Source organism: Anomaloglossus baeobatrachus, chromosome 6 (genome assembly GCF_048569485.1).
Source record: "Anomaloglossus baeobatrachus isolate aAnoBae1 chromosome 6, aAnoBae1.hap1, whole genome shotgun sequence".
Taxonomy (NCBI): Eukaryota; Metazoa; Chordata; class Amphibia; order Anura; family Aromobatidae; genus Anomaloglossus; species Anomaloglossus baeobatrachus.
Window position 1 is genome coordinate 347,159,696 of NC_134358.1, and position 16,110 is coordinate 347,175,805.

General features: G+C 43.2%; 1 protein-coding gene across 4 annotated transcripts in view; it reads left to right on the plus strand.

Annotated features, from left to right (window-relative positions):
- The window catches only part of TEX10 (testis expressed 10), a 1,039,320-nt gene that overhangs the window by 820,144 nt on the left and 203,066 nt on the right, over nucleotides 1-16,110 (plus strand). The window lies entirely within an intron of this gene.

The following is a 16,110-nucleotide window of genomic DNA, read 5'->3' on the forward strand; positions in this document are numbered from 1 at the left end:
AGGGATTTTACACATTCCCACATCAAACCGCACCGCAATCGTATACAAATCCAGAAAATGCTATTAAAAAGCATTTTTGAAAACATGGCTAGCGTTTGGGGGTGGCAAACGAACATAAACAAACATTACCGAGTTTTGGGGAAGGGAATCGTGTTTGCCTAGCCTGAACAAACAATCCCAGGCTCGTACCAAACCTGAGATTGGTGAGCCTTTATCGAGCAGGTTCGTTCATCTCTAGTCACAGCCCTACTGGACTCAGGTAGTCTTGTGACACTAGTACATGGTAGCCTCATACCCAGGTGTCACGTACCCGACAGGGGCATAAGTGTGATAGTTATCCATGGTGACACCAGGGTGTATCTTGTGGCTCTTTAGAAAATACAGACATCACATGGGATAGTGGATTATGAAATAGGAGTGGTAAAAGCCCTTATTAATAGAGTGATATTGGAGTGAGATTTACACTTGTTTTGGAAGCTATGGGGGGAAACATAAGCCCCAGTGAAAGAGACAGTAACTAAATTTCAAGTGCAGGTCTTAGCTGGAGAAGATGAAATTCTCACTTTTCCACTAATACCTGAGTTAGGAGAAACACACGGTAAAATTTTGCCTGTTGTCAGAGAGCACCTGTAGAGGGCACAAGAGGCCCAAGGCCAGGTGCATAATAAACAATTCCTCTACAGGAACAGAACGAATGTCTCTGAATTGCCTGGGAGATCACAGCGGAATGTGGATGCATTCTCAAGAGTTCACTATTTGTTGGCCCGAAATGCCCAGACCTCTGGTCTGGAAAAGAAGGGGGGGTTATGTAACCGGCAGGCGTTATATTGGACAGAGTATATATTTCACCCCAAAAATTAACCTTGGAGAGATATTGGTGCAGCAGCTTAGCTGCTGAGCTTGCTCAGCTGAGGGAGTTTGCCTAATTACAGCCACACAAAAGAATGAAGAAATCCTTCAGTGGGGGGCAGAAAGCCTGTATCATGCTGTGTTGAGAGGTGGACATGCATGATGGTGCAAACTAAAGACCAGTGACTGAAGATTCAAGCCCCCTGGTATCGTGAGTCAGGGATAATATATGTAAGTGCCCAGACGGGCAAGTGTTTTTCTGCTGCATGTTTGTTTGCAATTCTCTGGCTGAAAATGAAAGCCACACGTTTTCTTTACATGGACTAATTTTTGTTTGTTACGGCTGTGCCTCTCTATAACAGCCACAACGTGTTACACTTCCAGAAAACAAAATATAACTACTGTAAAACAAATACTCACCAAAAACAAAAAGATCTTCCCACCACCCCAAAAAAAAGGTTAGAGAAAGAAGGCGAACAAGTTGTGCCCATAGTGGTACCTCTAATTTGATGATTGATAGATAGTACTGTTGAAGGTAAGATAATGATGTGATGGAACAAAACTTAGCAGTGAATACCAAAATTAATTGTGTGGGGCATATTGTGTTCCCTTAGTTGACAAAATGTGTCCTTTAAGACTCAAATTATGAGCCAGATTATGTTCAATGTTGCTGTATAATGCCTTAGCATTAGAAATGAGCGGACCCTTTGAAGTTTGGATTCGGCAGGTTCATTTAACTTTAGATAAAGTTCATTTCTGCACCTGGGTCTAAACTGAACCCCATTGGTAGTCACAGATAGGGCAGTTTGGCTCTCCACCCACATGCAGCCAGCCATAAATAGGGCACTTTCGGGGGAGATAAAGTGTATTTTTTTTTGTACATACTACATCCAATAATGCTGTTTTTAGTCCCACTGCGAGGCATTCATACACTGCATGCGGCTCACTCTGGGACGAGTATACCCAAGCACAGCAATGATTGTTCAAGTAGTCACCATACTTAAAGCACCCGAACTTCAACACTGATTTTTTTGAACATTTTGTGTTCAGTACAAACACCAAATTTTACTGTTCAAATACACTTAGTGTCTTTACTCAACATTTAAACTGGTGTGAACCACTGGAGGCCAGCACTCTGTTTTTTGCCACCTAGAATATATACAGAACAAGCTACATAAGGGACCTTTGAGAAGGAGGTTCCCTGTGTTAAATGAAAATCATTATAGATAATTTATCGTTCATAGTTCAATTCTCCTCACATAAATACTGTGGATCTATATCCCATGCAGTACAATCAATGTTGATTCATCTTTTATGTAAGTCTACTTTTATTAACATAGCAGTAAGTTTATAAATTCAGCAGCTTCTTGAGTGACAGTTGCATCTGAGCAGATAAATGGGTGGGTATTCATGTGGATTCCCGCCCCCCTACCTATTGTTCCTCCCTCTCTCTGTTCTCTATGGTATTATACAAACTATTCACTTTTTTTGAAGGACCTGTGTGAGGTCATACCCATGTGACCTGGTATCCAGCTTTGTTAGCTGAGGCCCCGCCCCTTCTGGTCACATGGGTATGACCTCACCACAGGTCCTTCAAAAAAGTGAATCGTTTGTATAATACTTACCAAAGAGGGAGGAAAAGGTGGCAGGGGGGCGGGATCCATATGAATACCCACCCAGAGATTATCTGCTCAGATGCAACTGTCACTCAAAAAGCTGTACACAATTTCCAGAGTGAAAAGTAAAAGGGTCATGTGTTAAATTCATTGTATCTGGACTTTGTTCCTTAACTAAATTAACAAATACAAATTATTTTTTTATCGGTGGTAATGGTGTGTTCATGATATTTGTAACATTGGCCTGAGGCATGTTGACTGTATTTGTAGTAACTAGGGATGATCGAATACCCTATTATTCGCTTCGACGGATATCCGGCGAATACCTCGCTGCTATTCGAGTATTTGCAAATAATCGACCCCCAATGCAATTCTATGGGAAACCAGAATAATTTTACGTCGGACCTGTCTGTGACATGTGGTGACTGAGGAAAAGGCTGAAATGGATGGGAAAGGCTGAAACAGTATGGGCACAGCCTATAGAAGGTGCCTGACTGCATTTCTGGTGTCGTTGAATAACGTGGTCAGAGCAGCATGTGGCGTTTACGTATTCGCCAGAACAGCTCTCAAACCAAAGTAAAAGAGGGGAAATTGCCAAGAAACAGTTTCTAGTGCCTAAAAACTGTAATAAAACGTCAAATCAAGCCCCAACCTCCCAAAAAAACCACTTTAACATATTTTCACACGTTTCGTTTTTACATTTTCCCTTCTGTTTCGTTTAGAAAGGGCTGTAACTTTTATACATTATATTGGTGTCTGTCTCACACCTCCTTTTTTGGGACAAATGTGACAGCACTTTAAAAGTTCAGCTACAATGTGCCCGTTGGGATGTTGACCTTGCCCTCCTCCTACTCCTCCACCAGCACCACGGGCTCCAGTGGCCCTCTTTTCAAATGTAGAAAGGGCCACTGGCTGTCCTCAAATCTCAGACTTCTTAGGGCTCTCAGGTGGGCCCTGTAACATACATTGGGGAGGGTATTCAAAAAGAAAAAGAAAGTGGCATAAATGAGGAATCACCAAGCAAATAGTTAATCAAGAATAATAAATATATTTATTGTGGTTCAAAAACATTTGTGTCACACAACACCAATGGTATAACAACAACAAAATACATTTAAAAATATTTTAAAAAACATACAAGAACACAAAAGACCAAGTGATCCAAAGTATACACCAGACCCAGATATTAGAAGAAATGGCTATTATAGCAAAAAAAGGAGATTTGCAGAGACAAGAGAAATGTAAAGCACAAAGTAAGAAAGATGTATTTAAATCTTACCCAAATAGCTGCAGTAAATCAAACACCTAACTACAGCTTGCAGTATGGTCATAATAGACCATGATTAAAAGCCTGGACAGAGTGCAATATATGGATGTCTCCATCTAGCAAAACCCCATGCTGTGCTGGCAAAAAATCATGCACATAAATGTATAAAGCCAGAAAGTTGAAAATAACTAGTTAAAGTAGCTAGCCCTAGGCTAGATCCATGGTCCAGGGGTAAATCAAGGGATCACCTTTCCCGACGCGTATCCTCACTCCTGGGTGACTTTTTCAAGGGCAAAAGAGGTATAAAGTCAGTAGTATTGTGTTCCAATCTGCTGTTTAAATAGACCATACATGCTTAAGGCTCACACTCATCACCTGGCGTTAAATAGCAGCGGCTGCGTTCCTGTATAGTGAAGGCTCTAAGCATGCTATTATGCGACCATTCACACATGCGCAGTCCCTGAGGATTTAGCCAGCGGCAGCGCAAGCGCATTACGACACAAGCGTCTAGTTAGAGTGAAATATTCAAGGGCAGGCACAATACAGATGCATTCGCAGGCGCAATGGAGACATATGTCCCTGTTACCTAACCCCGCTCACAGCACATGCATCAGTAACAGATTCTACCTAGCATGTCTAAATGCAACACTACGGGGTACTTTGCACGCTGCGACATCACTAGCCGATGCTAGCGATGCCGAGCGTGATAGTACCCGCCCCCGTCGCACATGCGATATTTTGTGATAGCTGCCGTTGCGAACACTATCACTACGGCAGCTTCACACGCACTTACCTGCTCTGCGATGGCAGGCGGCCAATAGAAGCCTAGGGGCGGAGATGAGCAGGACGTAAACATCCCGCCCACCTCCTTCCTTCTGCATACCTGCTGGAGGCAGGTAAGGAGATGTTCCTCGCTCCTGCGGCTTCATACACAGAGATGTGTGCTGCCGCAGGAACGAGGAATAACATCGTACCTGTCGCTGCAGCGATATTATGGAAAGGATCGACACTACACAGATCACCGATTTTCGACGCTTTTGCGATCGTTTATCGGCGCATCTAGGCTTTACACGTTGCGACGTCGTTACCGGCGTCGGATGTGCGTCACTTTCAATTTGATCCCGACGATATCGCAGTAGCGATGTCGCAGCGTGCAAAGTACCCCTAAGTTTTGTTTAAAAAAAAAAAAAACAAGGTCATCCATGCACTTTTGTTATTCTTTGGTTATTCATAATGTCCTCTAAAATTAACAAGACATTAGGGAATATGATAGCTATTTAAATCAAAAAGACCGCAACCAAACCACTTCAGTAAGGAGCAGTCACATTTATTCCAAAAAGCATGCATGTATAAAAAAATCACCTCTGTCAACTAGAACTAGTGTAGCCTAACATATCAAACTAGAATACTATATCTGCGCCCAGATGCATCGTATGCTATTTAGTTTTTTATATTGTACAGTAATTTTTTACACAAGTAAACCATGCTTTGGGGAAGTATTAGATAAACCATACTTGTACCCAAAATGTGGTGATCACATATACATAGAATAACTTTGTTTTCTCATGTTAGGAGGAACTTTAGCAAAAAGCGATCAAGACCCCCACAAGGCACACAGGCAATGTGTAGTGCCCATGAACTCTATGCAGGGCCAAGCCACCACAGAAATGCTTCACAATACAATACAATGGATATGGAACACAATTTCAGTATTACAATATTGTAGAAATCGCAAACCCAGGTGTTGTGTGACCCAAATCCATGGTAAATCCACAAGCAAAGATTACACATGCAAAAACATTTTTTTAGCATACAAAAAAAAAATTTTGTTTTTTTTGTTTCTTTTCAAACTAAGGTCAGGCACAAAGTTCTTCTATACAATCAAGTGCCAAAGGTAACAAGGCACTGAGGCCCAAAGATCATATATATATTAGGTAGCGTCTTTCTGAAGAATGCTCAGCAGATGTTTCTATTTTTGGATGTTCAATTATATTCATAGCAGGCGGGACTTCCTATAGAGACAGAAGGCCTGTGAAAAGGAGAAAAGGATGAAAAAAAGGAGAGATATTATTAAATTCATTTATCCTTATAAAAACCTGAGAATAATTCTTCATTCATTCCATGAGGAGTCAAGCTTTGTAGGTCGTAAATCCATTTGGATTCACGACGTAACAGATCTTTAGTGATGTCTCCGCCTCTAATAGTAGAGACAGCGAAGTCAACCAAAATTACTCTCAGGCTAGTGGGTCGCCCTAAATGATGGTCCAAAAAATGAGCTGCAACGCAACTCAAAGATTTACCCTTTGATTTATCAACCTTGGCTATTGAAATATTGGATACATGTTGTTGCACCCTTCGACGAAGTTCTTGTGTTGTCTGCCCAACATAGATTTTTGGGCAGCCACACACAAGAACATAAATTAAATTCCGTGTGTGCCAATTGAAGTATCGATTGCTTTTGATGTTAAATGGATAGATGAAAATTGACAACACATCTGCAGCAATCATGAAGGGGCACACTGAACAAGATCCACAAGGGAATGTCCCACATATAGTAAAGCCACTACCCACCTTTTGCGTTGGTCTTTTAAAATGGCTCCTGGTTACAAGGTCCTTAATATTACGTGCCATACGGGCCACCAATCTGGGTCCTGAGGGAATGTGGGCTTGTAGTCTTTGATCGCTGAGTAGGATATCCCAGTTCTGTTTTAATATCCCATACAGATCTTTCCATTGTTCATTATACGTGGTGATCAGGTTCACAAAGTTAGATTTATCTTTTCGTTTTTGAGTAGAGTTCTTTTCTATTGGCCATTGCCGCCTGCTGGTAAGTCCCCAAAATAACTTTCTTAGGGTATCCCCTCTGTTGAAATCTTGTTGTTAGCTCTCGTGCATGCAATTTAAATTCCTGTTTGTCACTGCAATTTCTCCTTACCCTCAAGAATTGTCCTTTGGGGATACCATCTCTCATGTGTTTTGGATGGAAACTTTGATAATGTAACATACTGTTCGTCGAGGTAGGTTTTTGGAAAAGCGAGGTCCCAATCGAGATTTCCCTCACTATTATCCTCAGGTCAAGGAATTCCACCGAATCTATTGAGATAATGGAAGTCAACTTAATGTTCCAATCGTTCCGGTTCAAAGTGGAAATTAATTCCTCACATTGGTCCAGGGGACCGGTCCATAGAAACACAGATAAATCGAGCCCATTTAAGGACCCACTTTTTGAAAGGTTCTAGAGCAAAGACACAAGTCTCCTCCCACCACCCCAAAAAGATGTTTACATACGAAGGTGCACATCGCGCCCCCATAGCGGTCCCGGACTTCTGCCTATAGTGGGCTCGGTCGAACACAAAATAGCTTTTTTCAAGCACAAATCTCAAAAGGTCCAACAAGAAGAGCTCATGTTCCCTATCTCTCTGGGATTGGAGGTTGAAAAAATAGATAGCCTGGATGCCCAAATTGTTAGCAGTACTGGTGTAAAGGGACTCCACATCAAGAGTCACTATCAAAGTTTCGTCCGGAACAAATAAAGTTTCCAGCTGTTGTATAATGTGTGTGGAGTCCCTAATGTATGACTTCAAAGATTGGGCTATGGGCTGAAGATAGAAGTCTAAGTAAATACAAGGTTTTTCCAGCAGCCCCCTAATCCCAGAGACAATTGGCTTACCTGGTGGTTCTATATAGCTACCGTCACACTAGACAACGTACCAGCGATCCCGACAATGATACAACCTGCTAGGGATCGCTAGTAAGTCACAGGTAAGACGCTAGGAGGTCGCTGGTGAGATGTCACACAGTCGGACCTTAACAACGACGCACCAACGATCTGGCGATCCATGACAACTTGTACAACAACATCGTTGGTCACTGAGACCCTGTCACATTGAACGATAAACAACATATAGGCATGCATCTACGTTACCTTTTCTGCGCCCCCCCCTGCTCCTATTGGTGGTTGTAAGTGCGTTGTGACTGGGCGGCCTTGCCTTGCTTCCATCCAAAGGTTCTGGATTGCAGATCGCTGTAAAGTCCTCCGGGCTGTGACTCCATATCGATTTATCTGTTGTTCTTCCACGTTTCTCGACTGGGCATCGTTTAGGGGTCTCAACTGCGTTTCCATTTTTACTCTATTTATAGGACACTTCTCTCAATGTCTGCTATTATATCTCTATTTGACAGTGCAGTCATGTTTCTCCACTTGCAAGCTATTTGTGCACATACTAGGGATTAGCGAATGTATTCGTCACTGTTCCGATATGTACATGAATATAACTACTATAATACTGCCCCTTTGTACAAGAATATAACTTCTATAATACTGCTACTATGTAGAAGAATATAACTACTATAATACTGCTCCTATGTACAAGAATATTACTACTATAATACTGCTCCTATGTACAAGAATATAACTACTATAATACTGCTCCTATGTACAAGAATATACTGCGGTAAAAGCAGTATATGGCGGCTAGGTGGTTAACAGCATATGGCGGTTCTGCGGTAAAAGCAGTATATGGCAGCTTGGTGGTTAACAGTATATGGTGGCTCTGCGGTAAAAGCAGTATATGGCGGCTTGGTGGTTAACAGCATATAGCGGCTCTGCGTTAAAATCAGTATATGGCGGATAGGTGGTTAACAGTAAATGGCGGCTCTGCGGTAAAAGCAGTATATGGCGGATAGGTGGTTAACACAGTATATATGGCTCCTCTGTTACATGAGTAGTACCACATGAGTAGTTACACCATACAGGGCCCACATGAGACAAAGCACATGAGTAGTACCACAAGAGTAGTACCGCCATACAGTGCCCACATGAGACACAGCACATGAGTAGTTCCACAAGAGTAGTACTTCACAGTTACCTCTGCTTGAAAATATTATAAGGTATATTTTATCCAGACCCGGAGCCCCAGCAGGAGCCACCTCCAGACCCAGAGCCCCAGCAGGAGCCACCTCCAGACCCAGAGCCCCAGCAGGAGCCACCTCCAGACCCGGAGCCCCAGCAGGAGCCACCTCCAGACCCGGAACCCCAGCAGGACCCACCTCCAGACCCGGAGCCCCAGCAGGAGCCACCTCCAGACCCGGAGCCCCAGCAGGAGCCACCTCCAGACCCGGAGCCCCAGCAGGAGCCATCTCCAGACCCGAACCCCCAGCAGGAGCCACCTCCAGACCCGGAGCCCCAGCAGGACCCACCTCCAGACCCGGAGCACCAGGAGGATCCACCTCCAGACCTGGAGCCCCAACTGGAGCCACCTGCAGGCTCTCCCTCATCACTACATGTCATGGGTGCATTCTTGCCTTCCGGAAATTTTTGATGATAAAACAAGGGGCATATAACTTGGAAAGGATAGAGGTATCATATACTATGAAGTGTTTTATCTGACCCTAGCAGGTGATGCCAGAGGATTTGGGTGGAACCTCAGACCGTCATTACCGGATGAGGAGGAAAACCAAAACCGTAAGTTTTAACAACAAATATGTACCTCCAAATTATATGTATAAACATAATTAGCTTTGTTAAGTTGTACCATTCCCTCCATAGAAATCCCAACATTAGAAGACCTGCAGGCCTCACACAGGAGGATTATGGCGACACAGCGAACACTGGCAGCTGCACAGCGCACACTGGCAGCTGCACAGCGCACACTGGCAGCTGCACAGCGCACACTGGCAGCTGCACAGCGCACACTGGCAGCAGCAGTAAAGCAGCACGGTGTGCTGCTCGCCAAGTTTGTGGTGTCACAACACCAGGGTGGCAGCCAATAATATATTTTTTGTTTGTTAAAAATATTCATTGTTATTGTTGTTATTATTGCCCAGCTGTATTTTTGGGCGTAGCCCTGAAAACACAACCAATAAAAAGTTTTTCAGGCCTGATTTTTGCTGTCTCCAGCCAGAGTTCCAGCAGGACTGTATTTTGCTTGGCGGAATATATCTGTTAGAAGTTTTGCATGTACATCCATACTCACCATGTCCTCCGAAACACAGATGCTGCAAATCCATGTCCGTGTCCTGGGGAAGACTCCGATCACCGTGCACTCATCAAGTGTGCATTACCGCCGGATAGGTACAGGAATTTGAAGGACCTGTGACACACGCGTGGTCACTTGACGCGGTGACGTCACAAAGGTCTTTGAGCTTACTGTATTTTGCTACTTCACCGGCGCTTCTGCACACAGAACGATTCCACGGGAAAAAGACAAGATCTGAGGATTCCCCCCAGGACCCGGACATGAATTGGCAGCATCGGAGGATGTTGAGGATGGATGTATGTGGCTGTGTGTATGTATGTACCGGTTAGTATGTTTGTGTGTGCGCGCACGCGCATTTTCCCTCGAGTGCTGCAGTTTTTTTTTATAAACAAGCAAAACTGCAGGACTACAAACAATGGCTTATTTTTGTGGAAACATGGTACGTTGACGGACCATTAGTTTTTCAAATAACAACAAGTATTTTAAAAAGTAAAACGTAACGTTTATTACACATGATTACACAGAATGAAAGGATTGTTTATAATACATCATTATACCACTATAAATTCTGATGCTGCCAAGTAACAGCACCAGGGCCATTAAAATATTGGCAGTAGTTTTCTCGGCAGGCCTTCGCATCATCCTTGTTTCTGCCGTGAACGACTGGTTGAAGGCATGCAATTGCGGGATCGTTTGCATGCCATTCACCGAGCTCCACTTCGCCATTTGTTAGGTCAACCGAATCCTCAAAGCCAGGCGGACAGTACCCAATTGCATTGCGCTGGCGAAGGAAGTTGTGCAACACGCATGAGACCAAAACAACATAGTCTATTGATTCAAGCTTCATGTTTATAGGTGTGTGGAACACTCTGAAATGGTTAGCCATGATCCCAAAAGCGTTTTCAACAATCCGACGTGCCCTTGACAAACGGTAATTAAAAATTCGTCTTTCGACCGTTAGACTTTTTTGGGGGAATGGTTTTACAAGATTTGCATGAAGCGGGAATGCCTCATCGCTGACAAACACAAAATTAAGGTTGTCTCTAGTCTCAGAGTTGTGTGGCAAATTCAGATCACAGTTGTCCAATCGCTTTGCAAAACGTGTGTGCTCTAAAACACCACCATCGGAAACCCTTCCATTCATGCCAATTTCAACAGTTATAAATTCGTAATTGGCATCAACAAGTGCCATCATAATGACACTAAAATAGTCCTTGTAATTAAAGAAATAGGATCCGCTGTTCCGTGGTTGGGTGATCCGCACATGTTTCCCGGCCAAAGCCCCACCACAGGGAACTGCCAAAGATGGTCAAAATCTGAGGCAATCTTTATCCATTCCTCTTTTGTTTTGGGAAACTGCATGTAGCTCCTGAGACTGCGGACAATCGCATTACATGTCTCCGGAATTATAATACTGAGCAGCGGCCTTGATATGGCTGCAGAAAAATGTAAGTCTTGCAGTGAGCGTCCAGTGGCCATTAATCGTAGCGTGACGGCCAATCTTTCTTCTGCCGGGACAGCAGCATGCATTCGTGTATTCTGTCATTGAATAAATGGCCTGACACTTTCCAGTATCAATTTGAAAGATTCCTCTGACATGCGCAGATAGTTCCGAAAATCATAAGGATTCTTGTCCTGCAGCTCTCTTACTAGTCGCATGTGGGAGAATTGGGACCTCTTCAGCAGCCACTCTCTGGTCCACATGTGACGCCTTCGTTTGGAACGCATCTGTGCCTCATCTTCTTGCCGAGCTGCCTCAATCAGCAATGCAGAAACCAAAACAACACACTCGGTGTTGTTCATGATGTGCAAACTACTAAATAAAATGATAAAATGAAATAAGTATCAACAAAACAATAACGAAATTATTATAATTGCACACACACATAAAATGCAGCAGAAAGACAAAATGGATATTGACACCAAGCAGTATAGGCGTGCAAGTGTAAAAGCATGAATACAATGCAGAATACAGTGATATCAAACAAGACCCCAAATTATACCTACCAAGGAAATGTAATATAACTATCAGAAGGTGGAAGATGAAAGCATGGAGGTCTCTAGTACGATCCGAAAAGCAAAGCCGCAGTCGTGACCTCAAATCGGGGTTGAAGAGGGCGTTAATAAGATCCGCAAACTAGCACGCAAGCCTGGAGGTCTCTAGTACGAGGTGGAAGATGAAACGACGTGGAAGTCAGAAGCCTGGATAGCTTAAATAAGATCCGCAAACCAGCACGCAAGCCTGGAGGTCTTTAGTACGATCCGAAAAGCAGTATGTGCTCGTGAACAAAGGACGGAAGTGCGACCTTGTTGCCTTATTTTCAAGCAAAGCTGTAGTTGTGACCACCAATCGAAGTTGAAGAGGGCGTTGTAAAGAAAAGGCAAAACCACGCCTGCGTCGCTGAATTCTGAGTCGCCAACGAAGTTGCTCGTTGTTGACATGGTGTCAGACATGTTGCCCAGCGGGACACCAACAACTAAAAAATGGTCCAGGCCATTCAGCAACAACCGGCAACCTCACAGCAGGGGCAAGGTTGTTGCTGGATGTCACATACAGCAACGTCGCTAGAAAGATCGCTGTTGCGTCACAAAAACCGTGACTCATCAGCGATGTTGCTTAGTGAGACGTGGCCTTTAGGCTCTTGTGGACCTTTGGCAAGAGATAAAATGTGAAGGTGGTGGGATTCTTTGTCTTCATAAATTCTCTTTCTTTTCTTGTGATAACATTGTGTTCAACTGCAGCATCTAAAAGGCCATCCAACCTCTGTTTGAAAAAAGAGGTTGGATTAGAGGCGAGAACCTGGTAACAACCAATATTCGAGAGTTGTCTCCTGGCTTCCTTTTGATACAACGCAACAGGCCACAGGACGATATTTCCCCCTTTGTCCGCTTCCTTTATGAGAAACGTATCATTTTTACTCAAATTGTTAATTGCTTTTCGTTCCAATTCTGACAAATTGGTCTGAGTAGATATAACTTTAAGCAACCTTATCTCCTTACATATTTTCTCAAAAAAGATCTGCATCGCCGGGAATAGAGAGTGTGGGGGTGGCCTGTGAGGGTAGTCTGCCAGTGAAAATACATCTCTTACCAGAAACTCCATTGTCTTCATTTAACAAATCCAATAGGTCCTGAAACACATGTCTTTCATCTGCAGGAAGGGTGTCCGCCAAACTCGGTTGATGGTACATGAGTCTGAATGCAAGCTGTCTACAGAAGAGATAGGTGTCCTTAATGAAGACAAATTTGTCAAGTGGATTAGAGGGAGAGAAAGAGAGGCCTTTAGCTAAAACCTTCACCTCTAAATCAGGTTATAGGAGGAGAGGTTAATAATCTCCAAATTACCTTGTCCAGATATATCTCTCACCATCTCTTGTTCTGTCTCATCTCCCTCTTGTAGGATGGAGACAAATTCCAATTTTTCCTTTACCTCCTTGTGAAGGTGACGTGGCTTCCGCTTGCCCATTCTGCAGCGCTTGCCGGGTCTCTTGATCCTGTAGATAAAAAATCATCACTGGAGGTTTCACCAGATGGACAGGACCCTTTTGGTTTTTCACGAACTAATTCCTTCTTATTACCCTGATGGGACCATTTGAACACTCAATTGTTTTCAAAGTCCTGTTTGTCACGCTGTAGTTTGTGTTGAATCTATGATCTTCAATTTAGTTTGAAGAGTGTCAACCAAAGTTTTTTGGTTGAATTCTTTTAATTTCAATTCAATTTCTTTGATGCTGTTCTTAGTTTGTACAAGAATCAACCGATCGTGCTCTAGCAATAGATCAATAAGTGTATTGGAACAATGCAACAATCTCGTTTCCCACCTAGACTTGAAAGCAGGCTCCGCCTCCCATGCTGGAAAAAATTGTGGTCTCAATCCACGTGGGACAATTTTTAATTTTTTATACTCCTCTAAACTCTTAAGGTGGTTAACCTCTCCTCCTATAACCTATCTGATTTAGAGGTGAAGGTTTTATCTAAAGGCCTCTCTTTCTCTCCCTCTAATCCACTTGACAAATTTGTCTTCATTAAGAACACAAATCTCTTCTGTAGACAGCTTGCATTCAGACTCATGTACCATCAACCGAGTTTGGCGGACACCCTTCCTGCAGATGAAAGACGTGTGTTTCAGGACCTGTTGGATTTGTTAAATGAAGACAATGGAGTTTCTGGTAAGAGATGTATTTTCCCTGGAAGACTACCCTCACAGGCCACCCCCACACTCTCTCTATTCCCCGCGATGCAGGTATTTTTTGAGAAAATATGTAAGGAGATAAGGTCGCTTAAAATTAGATCTACTCAGACCAATTTGTCAGAATTGGAACAAAAAGCAATTTACAATTTGAGTAAAAATAATACGATTCTCATACAGGAAGCGGACAAAGGGGGAAATGTCGTCCTGTGGCCTGTTGAGTTGTATCAAAAGGAAGCCAGGAGACAACTCTCGAATATTGGTTGTTACCAGGTTCTCCCCTCTAATCCAACCTTTTTTTTCAAACAGAAGTTCGATGGCCTTTTGGATGCTGCAGTTGAACACAATGTTATCACAAGAAAAGAAAGAGAATTTATGAAGACAAATGATCCCACCACCCCCACATTTTATCTCTTGCCAAAGGTCCACAAAAGCCTAATAGAACCACCAGGTAGGCCAATTGTTTCTGGGATTGGGGGGCTGCTGGAAAAACCTTGTATTTACTTAGACTTCTATCTTCAGCCCATAGCCTAATCTTTGAAGTCATACATTAGGGACTCCACACACATTATACAACAGCTGGAAACTTTATTTGTTCCGGACGAAACTTTGGTAGTAACTCTTGATGTGGAGTCCCTTTACACCAGTATTGCTCACAATTTGGGCATCCAGGCTGTTGATTATTTTTTCAGGCTCCAATCCCAGAGAGATAGGGAACATGAGCTCTTCTTGTTGGAACTTTTGAGATTTGTGCTTGAAAAAAGCTATTTTGTGTTCGACCGAGCCCACTATAGGCAGGAGTCCAGGACCGCTATGGGGGCGCGGTGCGCACCTTCGTATGCTAACATCTTTTTGGGGTGGTGGGAGGAGACTTGTGTCTTTTCTCTAGAACCTTTCAAAAAGTGGGTCCTTAAATGGGCTTGATTTATCGATTACATTGGTCCGGGGGACCTGTCCATAGAAACACAATGTGAGGAATTAATTTCCACTTTGAACCGGAACGATTGTAACATTAAGTTGACTTCCATGATCTCCATAGATACGGTGGAATTCCTTGACCTGAGGATAACAGTGAGGGAAAACTCGATTAGGACCTCGCTTTTCCGAAAACCTACCTCGACGAACAGTATGTTACATCAAAGTTTCCATCCAAGACACATGAGAGATGGTATCCCCAAAGGACAATTCTTGAGGGTAAGGAGAAATTGCAGTGACGAACAGGAATTTAAATTGCATGCACGAGAGCTAACAACAAGATTTCAACAGAGGGGATACCCTAAGAAAGTTATTTCGGGGGCTTACCAGCAGGCGGCAATGGCCAATAGAAAAGAACTCTACTCAAAAACGAAAAGATAAATCTAACTTTGTGAACCTGATCACCACGTATAATGAACAATGGAAAGATCTGTATGGGATATTAAAACAGAACTAGGATATCCTACTCAGCGATCAAAGACTACAAGCCCACATTCCCTCAGGACCCAGATTGGTGGCCCGTAGGGCTCGTAATATAAAGAACCTTGTAACCAGGAGCCATTTTAAAAGACCAACGCCAAAGGTGGGTAGGGGCTTTTCTATACGTGAGGGGGGGATGTATGAGGGGACAGTACAGAGACCTTTCCAAAGATCTATTTACACCTAGGCCTGCGACTGGAACACGGGGGCATCCGCTACGTCTTGAGGAAAGAAGGTTTAATCATAATCACAGACGAGGATTCTTTACTGTACGAGCAGTGAGACTATGGAATTCTCTGCCGCATGATGTTGTAATGAGTGATTCACTACTAACATTTAAGCAGAGCCTGGATGCCTTTCTTGAAAAATTTAATATAACCAGTTATGTATATTAGATTTTATGACAGGGTATTGATCCAGGGAACTAGTCTGATTGCCGGATGTGGAGTCAGGAATGAAATTTTTTCCCCATTGGAACTTGTTTGCCACATTGGGGTTTTTTGCCTTCCTCTGGATCAACATGTTAGGCTACGGGTTGAACTAGATGGACTTAGAGTCTCCCTTCAACCTTAAAACTATGATACTATGATACTATGATACGTGGGACATTCCCTTGTGGATGTTGTTCAGTGTGCCCCTTCATGATTGCTGCAGATGTGTTGTCAAGTTCCATCTATCCATTCAACATCAATAGCAATCGATACTTCAATTGCCGCACAAAATCTATGTTGGGCAGACAACACAAGAACTTCGTCG